General features: G+C 39.4%; 1 protein-coding gene across 2 annotated transcripts in view; it reads right to left on the bottom strand.

Annotated features, from left to right (window-relative positions):
- Window positions 1-13,288, bottom strand: part of LOC146328576 (leucine-rich repeat and fibronectin type III domain-containing protein 1-like protein) — a 431,073-nt gene extending 417,785 nt beyond the window's left edge. For both annotated transcript variants that reach the window (XM_084717612.1, XM_084717613.1), the window contains exon 1: window positions 13,247-13,288. The gene's annotated coding sequence lies outside the window, so the exon portion shown is untranslated. The remainder of the gene's footprint in view (window positions 1-13,246) is intronic.
- Window positions 13,289-15,278: the final 1,990 nt, after the last annotated feature.

Here is a 15,278-nt window from a genome sequence, read left to right as displayed (position 1 = left end):
CACAAAGGTTAAATGGTTGTGTGTGTAAATGCACGCACACATGAATGCATGTGTGTACGTACACTGCAGCAGCTATTGATAATTCAAGCTGTATACCACAACAAAATTGTGTCACTCCACAAATCCCTCTGAGGACACGGCTGTGGTGTGGACGGCCCTTAAGACATTCCAAATTGCAAATGAACACATACTCTAGCAGCCACAGTAGTGCACAGTAAGCTATTATTTTACAGTTTTGAGTTTTGGGGGCAAATCTACATCCTCCCCTCCACTCATTCACATTCAGTTTTCTGTCACTCTCCACTGCCTCTGCTGCATATACTGAGGCTTTGCTAAGTCAGCAGTTCGGTCCAGTCCAGTCCAACTCTGAATTTACATACTGGCCAAAACTGGAGGAGACTGGAGTCACTACTTTCCATATCAGTTGATATAAAAGACTTTACAGGATGTATGAGAAAATAAAACACCATCAATGTTAAACAGAAGTTAGAATGAGAGCGTTTTGAAAGTGGCTGTGTGAATTTTGGATGACTGCCAGATGTTTTATCTATTCATTAACACGACTGAAATTTGTTGGGGTGTTAAGTTGCTCTTCAAAAGAACGAATATGACAGAGAGGACAAAGAGGAATCAATTTGAGTTATGGAAGTATGAGTCATGAAAAGACTTTAGAAAACTCTTTGTAGCGTTTTAGCACTCTCTATCTCATAATCTTCAGGACCAAGAAGCAAATTACTGCTGCAGGGCTGTAAAATCAGCTGTGCCGCACTGTGCCGTCTAAACAATCCTTGAACTATGGCCTTGAATATTCATATTTATGGCATTTACATCAGTTTTTGTTGTAAACATGGAGCTGATGACACTAACAAATGTACTGTGAATCTCTTAGGGGAGCGATGTTAATGCACAGACTGAAAGACAGAGTGACAGTTGCAGAGACAGAATGACAAGGACAGAAAGAGAGGGTGACAGGAAGCCAGAGAGAGAAACCAGAGGTGGTGTGACAGAGCAGCGGACGGGCATTTGTGTGTGTGTTGCCAGTCTGGGGAGAAGCTCAGCAGGATAATTGGTGTCAAAGTCCAGCTGAAGAGGCTGTCATTGCTCGGATCTGCAGACTGGGAGACTGTCTCCAAGAGCAAAGGTGGTGAAGATGGAGTAGAGACGCAGTAAAATCCTGAAATACTGTTTTCACCAGGAGGTCCAGATTGTCCAAAGTCAGTTTTTAGATTTGGCAGACAAAGTTGATAAAAGAGAAAGCTGTGATCAAACTGTCTCCACCTGGACAGTGGGAAGGTCGAAACAAATCTGTCTCTGTTCAGCAGCGGTTTTAAAATACAGCTATCAGTTAGCAAGTGGTGGTTAATGTGAAATTATTAAACCCACAGAGAATGAGCACCATTTAGCCTCTTTGAGGGTAGTGGCTTCGGTTTTAGGGCACATTTCCTGTCTGGTTGAGGGTTTCCAGCAGCAGTTTCAGTTAACAAGCTCTGATAAACTCCCTGAACACGAGCTGCCAAGCAGCAAACAGCAGACAGACACAGTTAAACACTAACTGGTGAAGAAAGTGGAGCATCGAGCGGCTAAAGAGCCAGATATTGTTCTCTGGAGTTGGTGGGAACCTCAGTTAAAGGGAGACTGAATATTGGATTCATTAAACAATCAATTCCAAATGAGTATCAATGTTGTTCTGCTAACATGTTAGCAGGGCTGTGCGTTCTGTCATATTTTATCCTACTTCATGTGTCAACACCTTTCTTTGTCCTCCGTGATGTGAAAACATCAGATTTCCACACAGTCAGAGGAAAAAAGAAGTGTGCATCCTGCTCATAGTTCAGTTATAGACACTGAGTGTCTACAGGGCTGTTGCAGTGCTGTCAGCCAAAGAGTCAATCTCAAAAGATGGAGGTAAAGAAGGTTGCGCACTCTCTCATCCAGCGGCACAGGACACACCCACTCAGCCGGGCCATGGGTGCTTTGCTCTGAACAGGGTGAGGAGTGAGAGGAAAATGAAGTTGGTTTGAGTTTACAAGACTATTAAGCTCGTCTTAGTTCGCTAAAATGGAGAAACTTGAATTCAGAAGGTGAGCAGTTGTATTTCTCTGTGTAAAAAGCTGTAAAAGTATTTACTTTCTTGACACATTGCAAGTTTATTTTGTTTATTGGACATAGGGAATGTATGCAGCGTAAGTAACATGTACACGTTTCCCAGCTGAGACCCGAGGGGATGGGAGGACAAATGTTTCGCCAATGGCTGGTTGGAAAATTTCAACATATCGCCCACCTCTAACTGTAACAGAGATAATCAGAGCATCTGCAGGCACTCCTCAGCATCGCTGTCTGGCTTCATTCTGTCCTCTGTTTCTACTGAAGTTATGTTTTGTTGTCATTTTGAGAATTGGTTTATAAATTTCGCAGTGTGTCGCGTTGTTGATTCTGCATTGCGATGTGTAGGCTACAAAGATGGCACTAAAAAACTAATTCAACAGACAAAACCTGAGTCGACTGTGGGTCTTCTGACTAAAGCCACAAACAGGTCTTTACTGTACAAACAGTGTAATCAGTGGTATCTTCTTATCAACTCTTGACAAGAAAGAATAAGTTTACTTCTCAAAATGGCAAACTGTTCCTTTAACCAAATAAAGAACAAAACAACAGAAGTTGACAACTTGGATGAGAATCTCATTATCAGCTTTATTGCTTGTTCTACATCTTGTATGTTTCCTTACAGTGTGTGAAGACTCTGGATCCTGTCCAAGTTGTTGTTGATCCACGGTGTTTTAACTTTGGACAACATACCTCACTGACAGGTTTGGTCTTTTAAACATAACACTTCAGAAAAGCTTCAGAAAAACAGTCACTTCCCCCCCTATGAGCACACACCATCTGCTGTGAGTATGTGTGGCTGAGGACAGGTTTGTGTGGCGAGCGGCACACAGGGATTGATTTAGTTTGAACAAACTTCAAAGACCACACAACAAACTTTAAGGACTTAAAATAAATCCACTGGAATCCATTCAAGAGAACAGTACTGGGACTGTCTTACTGGAACTCAATCAAATACCAGATACTAAGGTTTGATGTTTTCTTTTAAGTTTTTAGGAACAAAAACACCATCAGGAAAAACTGGTCTACTGATGTGCCGCACTTTCAGGGGAAACTTCTCAGGGGGATCTGATCTCTTATCATCCAAAGCACAGGTAAAAAAAATAAGAGAGAGGAGAATAACATTTGTTTAATTTTGATAAAGAATAGTCAAAACATTTGGAACAAGGGAATGATGGATTTTAAAAAAACACCAACACGAATTATTTTATATTAGATTAATAGAAATAGCGAATGCACCAGTCCAGACTGAAGAATAATCACAGAGCTGCAGAACAGCTGAACATGTGAGCCCAAATGTAAGTGTTAAGTCAACACTGATTACTACATAGGAATTACAGCTGTACTTAGTTTGACAGTATTTGTTGCTGGCTAGTTACAGAATCGTCAGGGCAACGGCAGAAGTTGGGGTTTACTAATGGCCCTTTTCCACACACAGAGCTGGCTCAGCTTAAATCAGTCTGACTTGGCATGTCAGCCCAGCATGGCAGGGATTTGCATTTCCATTACAACAGGGCTACCTGCTTGAAGGTGTGTCTGAACACAAGCTCAAGGAGGCTCAAGTCCAGTGGCTGTAAAGCGGTTGATAAATTATGCACGTCTCTGGGATAAACACGCTGTTTCTTTAAATTCTTCACAATAAAAGTCCCATGTTGTTTTGTTATTTAAGTGCTTTTATTATGAAGCAGCACAAACAGGAAATGTTTTCATTCAGGGGTTTCATCAGCAGTAACTAACACAACTCCAAAACAGCTGAAAGCCAGTATGACACAATAAATAATAACGCAGATACCTGAAAGTACAAACAGTGACACAAGTGAGGAACTATATTTTAAACCCTAAAGATTTTGTTAGGAGGAGACTCATCACAGGTAGGCCGTGGTCAGCGAGATGTCACCCATCTCAGGCGTGGCTCGGTGCAGTTCGGCACAATAAAAGTGGCAAAGGAAATGCAAGTGGAGCTTATGTGGCTAGAATCTGATACATCTAAGGACTTGATGTACTGTGATGTGTGCCACCAGTTGCCTCAATCACTCCAAGAAGTTTAGCTTGGTTGCCCTCATGATCCACCGCATCACAGCTCATAGGGAAAGTGGACAACACAAAGCACCGGCATCACAGACCAAAAAGAGTGCACGCTTCATTTACTCAGTAAAGTTACACATAGCTGCAGAAGTTGAAAATGCATGATTCTAATAAACGGGATACTACTTCACAAACACCTCAAAATAACCTGTTGGGTGTTATTCTGTTATTATCTTAATGCTGGAAATGATGATGAATAATGCACAGAGACACATCAACAGTTTGCTGGCTTCAGATGTTGCTGGTGTCTGATGCCATCTGTGTATTATCACTTGTAAGAATGTGTCTCCAACTTTATTAATTAAACAGTATTATTATTACATGTATAATTTCTAAAGATGTCCTCAGCCACGTCTCTTTTGAAAGAGTCCTTCAAGTGGTCGTTTTTTGAGAGAGGATCAGGTACCTCTGAAAGGATTAGACAGGTTTGTTAGTCGGCTGTTGTTTATTTTATTAGATGTCTCTAGGTTTGATCTGCGTTTCTTTACTCTCTGTGAAGGCCTTTGAAACTTTACTGTCTTAAAGGGCTGTGTGAATAAATAAACTTCTCTTAGGCACCACCAGCAGAGCCAAATGTGCGACTTACATATTGGTGCAATGAAGCATCATATAATCCATCTGCTTTGTGTTTAACTCCCTCCCTCTGGTCCCACTAAGCAACCTAACACAGAATTAATTGTTTCTCACTCTTCGCTGCTGCATCTTTAATAAAAATGTTCAAGGACTAAGCCGGCCTATCTGCGTGTTTTTGCTCATTTATCAGCTCTTGTTTTTCAATTATTGTTTGCTTCTTTTCCAATATTGGCCAGAGTGATCATTAACAGTGAACTGTGAATTTGAGCGATGCTGCAATTTGGAGTCTGGTAGATTAATATTCACACAAAACAAACCCCTTAATGTTCAAACACAAGATACAGCAAAACAACACAGTTTCCACTGCCCAGTCACACAAATCGCATGTCGAAATCTGACCTTCATGTCTGCCAGAGCTCACAACGAAACAGGAAATGCATTCAGAACCTGCTACAGAAAAGGACAACAGCAACAACAAAGAACATCCTCCATCATTCTCCCTGCCTCACATTTCCTCATGATATAAAGTTAATAGTCTTTACATGTTATTCTTAGAAATATGCACTAAAACGTTACCATGAAAAGGCTGATGTAAGAGCTGCTGCTCTGTGGTCAACTATCTCCGGCCAGCATTACTCTATTTCAGAGGCTGTAAAAGGATGTTAAACCTACAGTGAAGATAATGATATCATATAAAACTAAAAGACCAAAGGGAACCATTAGTACCAACCATGACATGCTATTTCCAAAGATATCTGTCTGAAAATAGATAAATGTTATTTTCACCTGTTCTAAAAATGATGTATTTGCATACTGGGGTCCCTAAATAGTATTATAATATGATGTGAGTTGAACTTGCGTGTGATTGAGAAGCTGAGACTCTTGAAGAGTCAGTGAACTCAATAGATTTCATGTGTGATGATGGTCGTCAGGCTTGGGGAGTAATGGATTACATGTTATTAGGATACACCTGCATTCTGTTATACTTACAGAAGAGACCATGCAATCAAATCACGGATACATCTGGTAAAAATGGTGATTATTACAATTTTAAAATAAAAAAAATGATATACTATCATGCATTTTGCTCTCACAACACTCTGGTCTCAATGTGCACAATTACAGTGATTAATCTGAACATGCATTCACACACAGCAAAGGAAGGAGTAGCTGGACAAACAATTAGTAAACCTACAACAGACATAAAACATATTTTGGCTAAAGAACTTCACCATATTTAGGACTGAAGGAATCTAAAAGTAACAGAAAGTAAACAGATTAGATTAATTTAACATTGTGATACTTGTATCAGGTTACCAAACATTTTTAACTGGTGATATTTTTAAAGTAATCTTTCCAAACCAGCAGCCATTTCATTTTGGTGAGATCATTTTTTGAAACTTGACCTCACTGTGAATCGCAGCCTCATGAATCTTCACAGCCAAAAACTAGAAACACGCAGCGTTCAGAGGATGTGTTGCTTCGGATTATTTACCATGAGGAGGTCTCTGAGCAATCCTCAGAGAACAAGTGCTCACAATCCAATCACTGAAAAATGCAGTTCTTACAGAAGCTTCCAAGTTATGTCGATACACCAATCGACGGCTGGTGACGAGAATCTGCCAGTGACCAGCGTCAGATATCTGATTCTGTATCAGTCAAATTTACACGCTGCACACAATGGTTCAGATCTCGCATGTTTGCACATATGTATGCATGCACACACGCAGCATGTCATTGGTGAGGACTGATAGACTCCAAGAACAGAAGGAGGGAGACGAATCTAAAGAGACAGAGCAGCTGAGCAGCTGACAGTGTTGCCAAACAACACTAAACTTTCTTGCTCTTGCGGTTATTGTCAATTAGCGGCACACTACTGTTCACAGACTGAAATGAAACCCTAAAAAACATTTTCTCATCCACACTCACTGTAGTAATTTTACAGCGAGGAGAAAAAAAAAAGAGAAAGCTTAAACTGTTGCAGAATGTCAGTCTCGGGTTTGTTTACATCTGCATTCCCATGAGATCAAGTGAGATTGTGTTCTGATACATAATCATAATGATGTAGAAAGGCCTGGCAGTAAGATCGTCTGGATTGTATTATGAACACACAATTTAGTTTTCCATTAAAGGAAAGTTACTAAAAATATTTGTGTATGCTGTCAATCATAGTTCTCAGAAAGAAACTTTTTCTAGTTTTTTGTCAGGTCTTGAGAGGTGTAAGTGGTTAAATTTGTGCACCAAATCTCTGCAATAAATTGTATCAAGCCAAACACTGCTGCACCACCTTATGAGACATGACAGAGGGGGGAATAGCCATCATATACATGCACTATACATTTTCTCAGTCCGTATATACTCTAAACTTTAAGTAGGCGCCAAAAAACCCCCCCAAAAAACCCCACAATGTTTATTACAGATTTATGACTAGATAAAGTTGATGCAGAGGGCTGAGCTGCATCTCAGATTAATCTTCAGCTTCCAGCTTTCAGATGATGTATGTATATGATGACTTATACTGTGTTATATACCAACCTGCCGTCTCCCCCTAAAGATGCTGTGCAGTTTTCTTGCAGAGCGATTCTCTTATCTGGCTATGTAGAAGCCAAAACACACACAGACACACGCACACAAGGCAGGTACACACTTGTGTTGAGCATATGGATGCATTAGCATACATAAAACATAGCTGAAGCATTAAACATATAAATATACATGAACTGACACCTACACAAACACTCTGCATACTGTTCTAAATGGACTGTCCATGTTTAAACACACAGAGTATGAAGTGTACGGACACGTACTGACCACACACGGTCCAGTCCAGGGTTGCACAGAGGCACAGACACTGTGGATGAAGGACATTTCAACTATCTGAGGTTTTATTCGAGCCGAGGAGAAGGTGAGCTTCAGAACTTGGGGTGATCAATCATCTCCTTCAGCCATTTTTATTTTAAAGCAAAGCAGTTGTTTTTATTGTGGGCTGTTTATGGTTGGCGCAGGGTTAGGGCTGTTTTGGAACACAAAGGAACGTTTTAAACAAGGTGACAAATGAGCAGCCATCAAACACTGGGAAGTTTGGGCGTGCTGGCTGGTGAATCATGCATCTGATGGTAAGAGCTCTGACTGGTGGATTGATGAATGATTATCCACGGTGGAAAAAGCGTCCGGTTTAGTGTTCGGAACATTACAGTAAGTGATTGAAAGCATTAATTAGAATAGGGGTCTGACTTGTAATGTAAGTGCTGGGCTTCAGACAGTTTTACAACCAAATAATAGATACAGAAATCAACATTCGTGGAGAAAGACACAAGCTGAAATTCTGAATAATTTTCACTGGATGTTGCCTGTTCATAAGTCGGAGGCTGCACGTCCCAGAGGAAGGTGTGTCAGAACGTGATCGCCGATCAGATCGCCCCCAACCACTAGCATACTCAATTTCTCAGGTTCATAATAAACTAAATTTCATGAAAATCGGTTCAGAATTAAGTGAATTATATGCTGATAATGTGGGGAAATCTGCATCCTTCAATATACACTGTGTTTGTTTACTAGTCAGCCCCTCCAGGATTACGTGGATTTTTTTGTTTGTTGCAACCTAAAACGACAGCTTTTCAAAAAAAAATCTGCGATGCATGTTACAATGTGTTTAGACATGTTTTTGCAATGTTGTGGCAGCACATGAAAATCGGAAAAAAAATGTGAGAAATATGTTTGTGTGGGGAATGCTATGATTGGTGGAGCTGCAGGAAGCTATGACGATTGGTCAAACTGACATAAAAGTGCATCATATGTGCAAAATTGCAAGGCAAAATTCACAGCGATTGGTAGCATTTGCATCAATTATTGGAACTGCAACATCGCAGCTTCCTGGAGGAACTGACAAGTGGATGTTGGTCTTGTACAGTCAGACATCCAGACCTCCACAGTGCCGTGTCAGCGCTGGAGAAAAGCAGATCTCCAGAAAGGCGACATGGCCAATAATAGTCCAGCTCCCTTAAAGTCAAAATGGCAGTGAAGATTACAAAAACTAGAACTTAATTTCAGTGAATCATAACATATCAAGTATAGAATTAATCTGCAGATGCTCCAGTTTAAGATGAACCAAACTTTTCAATCAATGTCAGTTTTTTGAGCCACAGCGAAGGTCAAAATGTGACCTGCAACAGAAAAAGTAAGCCTAGCAGTTGTTAATGACTATTGACCCCAAGTGGTCAGCTAAGAGGAAAAAGAGTGAGCAATTTTGATACAATACTTACTACAAAACATCAGAATATCAGTATTCAGTACCACTTTTGCTGCCACAGGGAAAAACTGACTCAACACTGAGGCATAAAATTGATTTTTTTTTTTAAATTAAACAATCAATATAACAAGGCTGTAACTGGAGCTGCAATGTTTATTTTTTTACTGATCTAGTATTAGATTAATTGCCAGCTATTTTGAGAATTGGTTCGAGTATTTTGTTTTAAGAAAAAAGTCAAAATTCTCTTATTTCAGATTTGTAAATGTGATTTTGTTGATTCTTCACTCCTCTCTGACAGTAAACTGAATATTACTGGGTTTGTGAGCAAAACATTTGCAATTTCAATTCATTGAGAAAATAATCAACTGATTATTTGACTAGGAAATATTGTATTGTATTCATTCAGTATTGATTCAGTATCGATATTTATCAATATACTGTATATACTGACACTAGAGCAGTCACTACAAACAAGAGCAATAAAAAAGGATTTACAAGGTTTTTCAAAAGATGTGAATCACTGCAACCATGAGAAGCCCTTGAACACAGTCATAAATGTACACAAATAATATTAGACTTATGGGTCCAGTAATCAAACACATGATCAATAAAAAACATCGTCAGTGATTTGGGAGCATTTCTGTGTGGACCAATGTAGCATGTTATCACTAAGCAGAATCTGTAATGCTGCAGACATAATCTGAAAATATTTTTTACTGCAGCAGTCTGCTTGCATTAGTTACGGGTATCAACTGCTATTAAAATATATTATTGATACTGTAATCTAAAAATAATATCAGCAGCCATTCAGTAGAAAAAGATGATGTCAGACCTTTTAATTTAGCACTCGTTCAATTGATGAACTCCTGGGGATCAATAAAGCTTCATCTTATCTTTATTTATGTCATGAATAAAGATGGATTATCACTTGATTTAACACTATCAAATGTGAAATAAAGGTTGATAATAAAGTTCTCTGGTGTTGTTGGTTGTCTGGATGCTGCTTTCTAACAGTCACATCAGGTTCACTGCAGACTTCAGGTATGTGTGAGGTGCTCTTGCCAAATTGAGACCTTCATCTTGTAAAAACAGCAGGGACTGTAGCTCATTAATGATAATCACGTTCATCATAGTTATAACAGCGGTGCCATATGTACACAGATGTGTCTGACATGCCTGAGCTACCACATCGACAACATCATCCCATCAAACTGTGCTGGTGCACCGATGGGCTGAGAGCTTCACTGTTTCTACAGAGAATTTAAATCCCAGCAGCCAACAGGACCAGTTGATTCATGACTTGATAAACTGGTTGCACTGGGCTTTAAAAAGGCTCCTGCTGAAAAAAGTTAACCTCCTCTGAATTGTTGCTAGAGTTGAATGAACATAAAGGCCAACAGTAGAAACTGAGACCACCAAAGATTAGAAGATGCCACTCACAGAAGCACAGACTGCACTGAACAAATAAGTAAATCCAGGAGATAACACACCCTGACCAACCATCCAACCAGCCTGACAGTGTCTCTGTACAAAAACAGACACGCAAAACCGATTTGATTCAATAATTTGTTGCAATTAGTAAACAAACGAAGAAAAATTAAAGAGATTGGATTTTCATCTTTCTTTCATGTCTTTTATCTAGCACAAATATCTAATTTTTGTTGACCTTTTTAGTAATGTTTTGTACATTGCCCTTTATTAATTACAAAAAAATCAAGAGAATAGGATAATAAATTTGATATTTGTTAGACCTGAAATTAATTTGGGTATTTTACCAACAAGAAACAGGCTCCAAAATGAGGCCAGCCACTGATGAAATTGGACGATAAACCAATATTCTGACAGCACAGTACACTATTTTACCATTTGTTAAAGATTTCCAACACTTTTTTTCAATATATTCTTCTGCTGTGATGTTTGTCCCAATCCCAGTGGTAAAAGTCAAATATTATTCGACCGAACTTTAATGAAAGCTGAGACTGGATGAATTGGCAAACACTTGGAAAAATGGGCCTACGGTTGGCATGTCCAAGGGGCCACGTGGCTGCGGGTTTTCCTTCCTACCAAGCTGGAGCACCACAGGCTCGACTCATTCAATCAACTGATTTCAGTCTTCAAACAGCTGATCTGTTCAGTCAGGCGTGCTGCTGGTTGGTTGGAGCGAAAACTTGAAGCCATTCGGCCCTTTGTGGAAGACAAACCCCAGATGTGGGTGTCTGTGAATGGGTGAATGTTACATGTAGCTGCAAAGCGTTTTTGAGTGGTCAGTGACTAGGAAAGTCAATTTCTGAGAGATGCAGTCCATTTAACTTTGAACATTTCAGTGGCACTGAAACTGTCAACTCGCCCACAGACCGTGTGGGTTGCAGCTGCTGCAGCTGTGGGTTAATCACATGTTGCATTGAAGCGAACAACACTTGCACTGATTGGCTGCGAGCAAATAGTCATTGCATCCTACAGAGGTGTCGGGAGAATCTTCCACACTACGTTGTACTGGGTTATTTGCATTGACACCCAACTGGGGGGGGGGATTGCCTTTACTTGATAGTGACAGCCTAAGACATGACAGGAAGTGGGCGTTGAACCGACGGCTGCTGCAGAGGACAGATAGCCTCAGTACACAAGACGCACGCTCCACCAACTGAACTACAGGGGCACCATGGTTACGCACATTTAAAATTGTGTGCAGTACTACTTTTTTTTTCCTATAATGTTTTATGTCATGTTTTAATACACTTTGCATTACTTTTATTATCCCTGTCTTTCATTATTATCATGTACAATTTAGTGGTCAATACTCTCAATATACCTGCCAATATTACTTTCTATCTAACTGCCATTACTACTTTCTCTACTGAGCTACTTTTGTTCTTATCTGCTAATATTGTTACTCTATTAGGCACTGTTTGTTTACATTTACTGCTTATAGAATTTGTATTTTATGCTTGTCTTTCACTTATGTGTTGCCCTTATTGTTGATATTACATTACTGTAATTTTGGAGCTATCTGGTACAAGAATTTCCTTTGGGATTAATAAAGGCCTATCTTATATTGTCTTATCTGTTTTCAGATAGCGGGCATGGCCTTTAATGGAAATTGTTAGAAACTGTTTCAACCACTTAATTTTCAGGGTTAAATTATTTTTCTACTGCCATTTATAATCACTTTAAGTTTAGCTGTTCACAGCTTTTTAATGATGTACCTACACTGATCTAATAAGGTGTTTGTATTTAAAAATGGCCTTAAAAAAGAGGAAAGTAACACTTGAACAGTTGAGTCACAGTTGAATTGAGCCATGCTACATTATTGGTCTTAGAAAACTAAAAGTTGGACTCGGTCCAGCTTGATGCCTGAATCAGAGCTATAATTGGCTCAGCAGCCATAATGTGTGTCCGCCTGTTAAGTGTGAGATTAATCAACATCTCTATTAAAAGTGAGTGTTTAACCTGCATCGGTTCACAGAGGAAGTCCTGTCTGCTTCTTATCTGCGGTCTGTTTGAATCCCACAGCAGACGAGTGCAGATGAATGACTGCAGTTTTACTAACAGATAACAGAACCTGGTGGATCCGTCGTTGATCAGATAGAGGACGCTCTGTCATTACTGTCGTCCCGCTGCCAGATAATGTCCACTCTAATCTGATAGTGTATGGACGTCCATTATTCAGACTGATATTAGACTGTCGGTGGTCAGCAGATAGATAAGAGGGAGCTCCATTAGAGGATGGGTGGGCCGCTGCTGAATGTGTGTGGGTGTGCAAATGGTTCAGAGGTTTACTCAACTCAGTTTTAGTTTTCTGACTGACTGATCCCAAACCCTCTCCTCTTCTATATGACTCATAAATGTCCATCACTTCAATAATCACTGTTTTTTTGACCCTTCACCTTCTATACATACAGACTTTCATTAATCCAGTGTTCAGCTCATCACATTTTTAATCCATTCGTTCATATTTAAGTCCGTTATCCATCTGCCCTTACATTTTTTCCATTGACTCAGACTTTCAATCCATCCATCCATCCATCCTTTCACGTCGGCCTACGTACAAAGGTCATGAGCAAAGCCTCCATCACAGATATCTTGCAGTTCAAATGGAGTTCAGTCTCTGACAAGAACTAGACAGATACAACAAGGCACAGACTCCACATCCAGCCTCTACACAGGTGAAGAAAACGCTGCTCTGAACTTTTCTGAGGTCGAATTTGTACACAAAAAATGATAAAGTTAAATTCTTACCTTTCTGTCATCTGGTTGCCTGATCAGTCCTTCCTGAAACCTGAAACAGAGAACAACAAGAACAAAACTGTCAGTTTTTGTTGATCATTTTTCACAAATTGTCTTGTAAAAATTACAGCAATAGTTGAACTTCAGGAAGAGCAATAAAATCACAGAGACACTTTGACTGTAGGGGAATCCTCTATAATCTCACCCTCTCACAGAATCAATTTCATAACTCACTGAAGCAAAAGAGAAAACCTTAAAAACATTTTTTTTGGCAGATGATCAGGTTAACTGTCGACTGATAAGGCTGGCCTCTTTCTACTGTGTAAGAGGATCTCTCAATTCCTTTTCCACTTCCTGTCAGTGACTCTCTGCTCCAGACTTAGTTTAGTTTAGTTTAGTTTAGTTTATTGACCTTTCAGCCTTATCACAGGATCATAAAGACACTTGTCATTAAAAACACTGAACTATTTTCCTGTTATAAAACAAAACTAAAGAATATTTCTTCGTTTAGAAAAGCTTAGTAACAAACATTATCTTGTGATTTCAAGTTTCAATTAACTTAATTAAATCCAGGTTATTTCATGAGTTTTGGACGTAGTAGCAATAGTCAGGTGACCTTCTTCATCATGGAGTTCTTTGTTGTTGCAAACAACAGGTTTTGTCACAGTTTAGGTTTAAAAAACATCCCTTTTTGTATTAATAAAATTATAGTTACATATATTAAGTTAAACTGGTAAATATGTTACACAGGTTAACTTGCGTACTTAGAAAGTTAAAATAACTTTCAAATGACTTTGTTATGCTTTATACTTGGTCACCTGACTATGACATTTATGTATAAATAGGGCTGTGATTGTATGGATTTTTTTCTTAACATAGTGACAAAGCAACATATTACCATGGGATGGCAGCTTACCATGACTTCCTTAATAATTACACTTTAATGGACTTTATTGAAGCATCCTGTCATTAGTGTAGCGTAACTCCTTAAGGGTATAGAACAGAACGTAAGTGTGTCCGGTGTGCCGGTGAGGGAGAACAAGCAGCAGGCGTGTCACAATGTTGCTCATAGCGGAGCAGAAACTTAAACATAACACTAAGTTGTCATTGTGGCAGTAAATGTACAGTTCAAGTTACAGTGTGTCAGTTAATAAACGCTGCAGCATCTAAACACCAAGAAAAGTCTTGTTTGTTGTTTCCCAACTGCTGAAACAGTGACAGGGTTAGCCCCAAAGTAAGCTAACCAGGAAAAGCTAACATTAAGCTAATGCTAAAACTAGCATTGTACCTTTACAACTTTGGCTCCTATGCAATTGTGTTCTTTTCTGTAGCTTTGTAATCTGCCTTGAAATGCAGCGTCTTCTTGGAGACATAGTATAATAAATCCATAATAAATCAAACACCAGTGTCTTTTGTAGATATGTATCCAGTTTTCCATGTTGTTGTTGTTGTTGTTAGCAGCCTACAGGCAATCCCAAGATGCATAGGTGGACTAATGGATTGATGCATTGATGTCAACATGAGATTGACCCCTAAAAATAAATTTTGCAGCTCATCCCTGTGGTAGGCATCATGTGACTGCAGTAATGCAGTTATTGTCACAGCCCTACGTGTACAATAACTCACCGTCTCTGCATAAGTCTTTAAATCTCAAATTAACCTAAAATCGACAGCACTTGCCTTACAAAGAGTGATTCCACTTTATATAATGCTAGAACAAACCAGGGTTTGGTCAGGAATAAGGGACCAAAAGAGAAATAAAACTTTTTGGAAGACAATATCACAGCAATAATGGAGGCCAGTGAAGTTGAACTAACAAACGTCACAAACGAACGAACAAACGTCCAGTGATTCCTGTCACGCAAAGCTGATGCAAAGTTCATCACAGGCATGATAAACTGTAATACTCCTACAGAACCAGCAGGAATACACTCAAGGTTCTCTGCAAAAGTTATAGTTAAGATCAAAACTGATCCTAAGTCGGCTGTAAGGACGACGCCCCTGGTTGCAGCATCATCCTGAAACAGCTGCTCACTGTAGTTTT

The sequence above is a fragment of the Lutjanus erythropterus genome, chromosome 4, assembly GCF_056507025.1.
Source record: "Lutjanus erythropterus isolate fLutEry1 chromosome 4, fLutEry1.hap2, whole genome shotgun sequence".
NCBI classification, from domain to species: Eukaryota; Metazoa; Chordata; class Actinopteri; order Lutjaniformes; family Lutjanidae; genus Lutjanus; species Lutjanus erythropterus.
The sequence above is the reverse complement of the archived record's forward strand: the minus strand, read 5'-3'. Positions and strand labels throughout refer to the sequence as shown.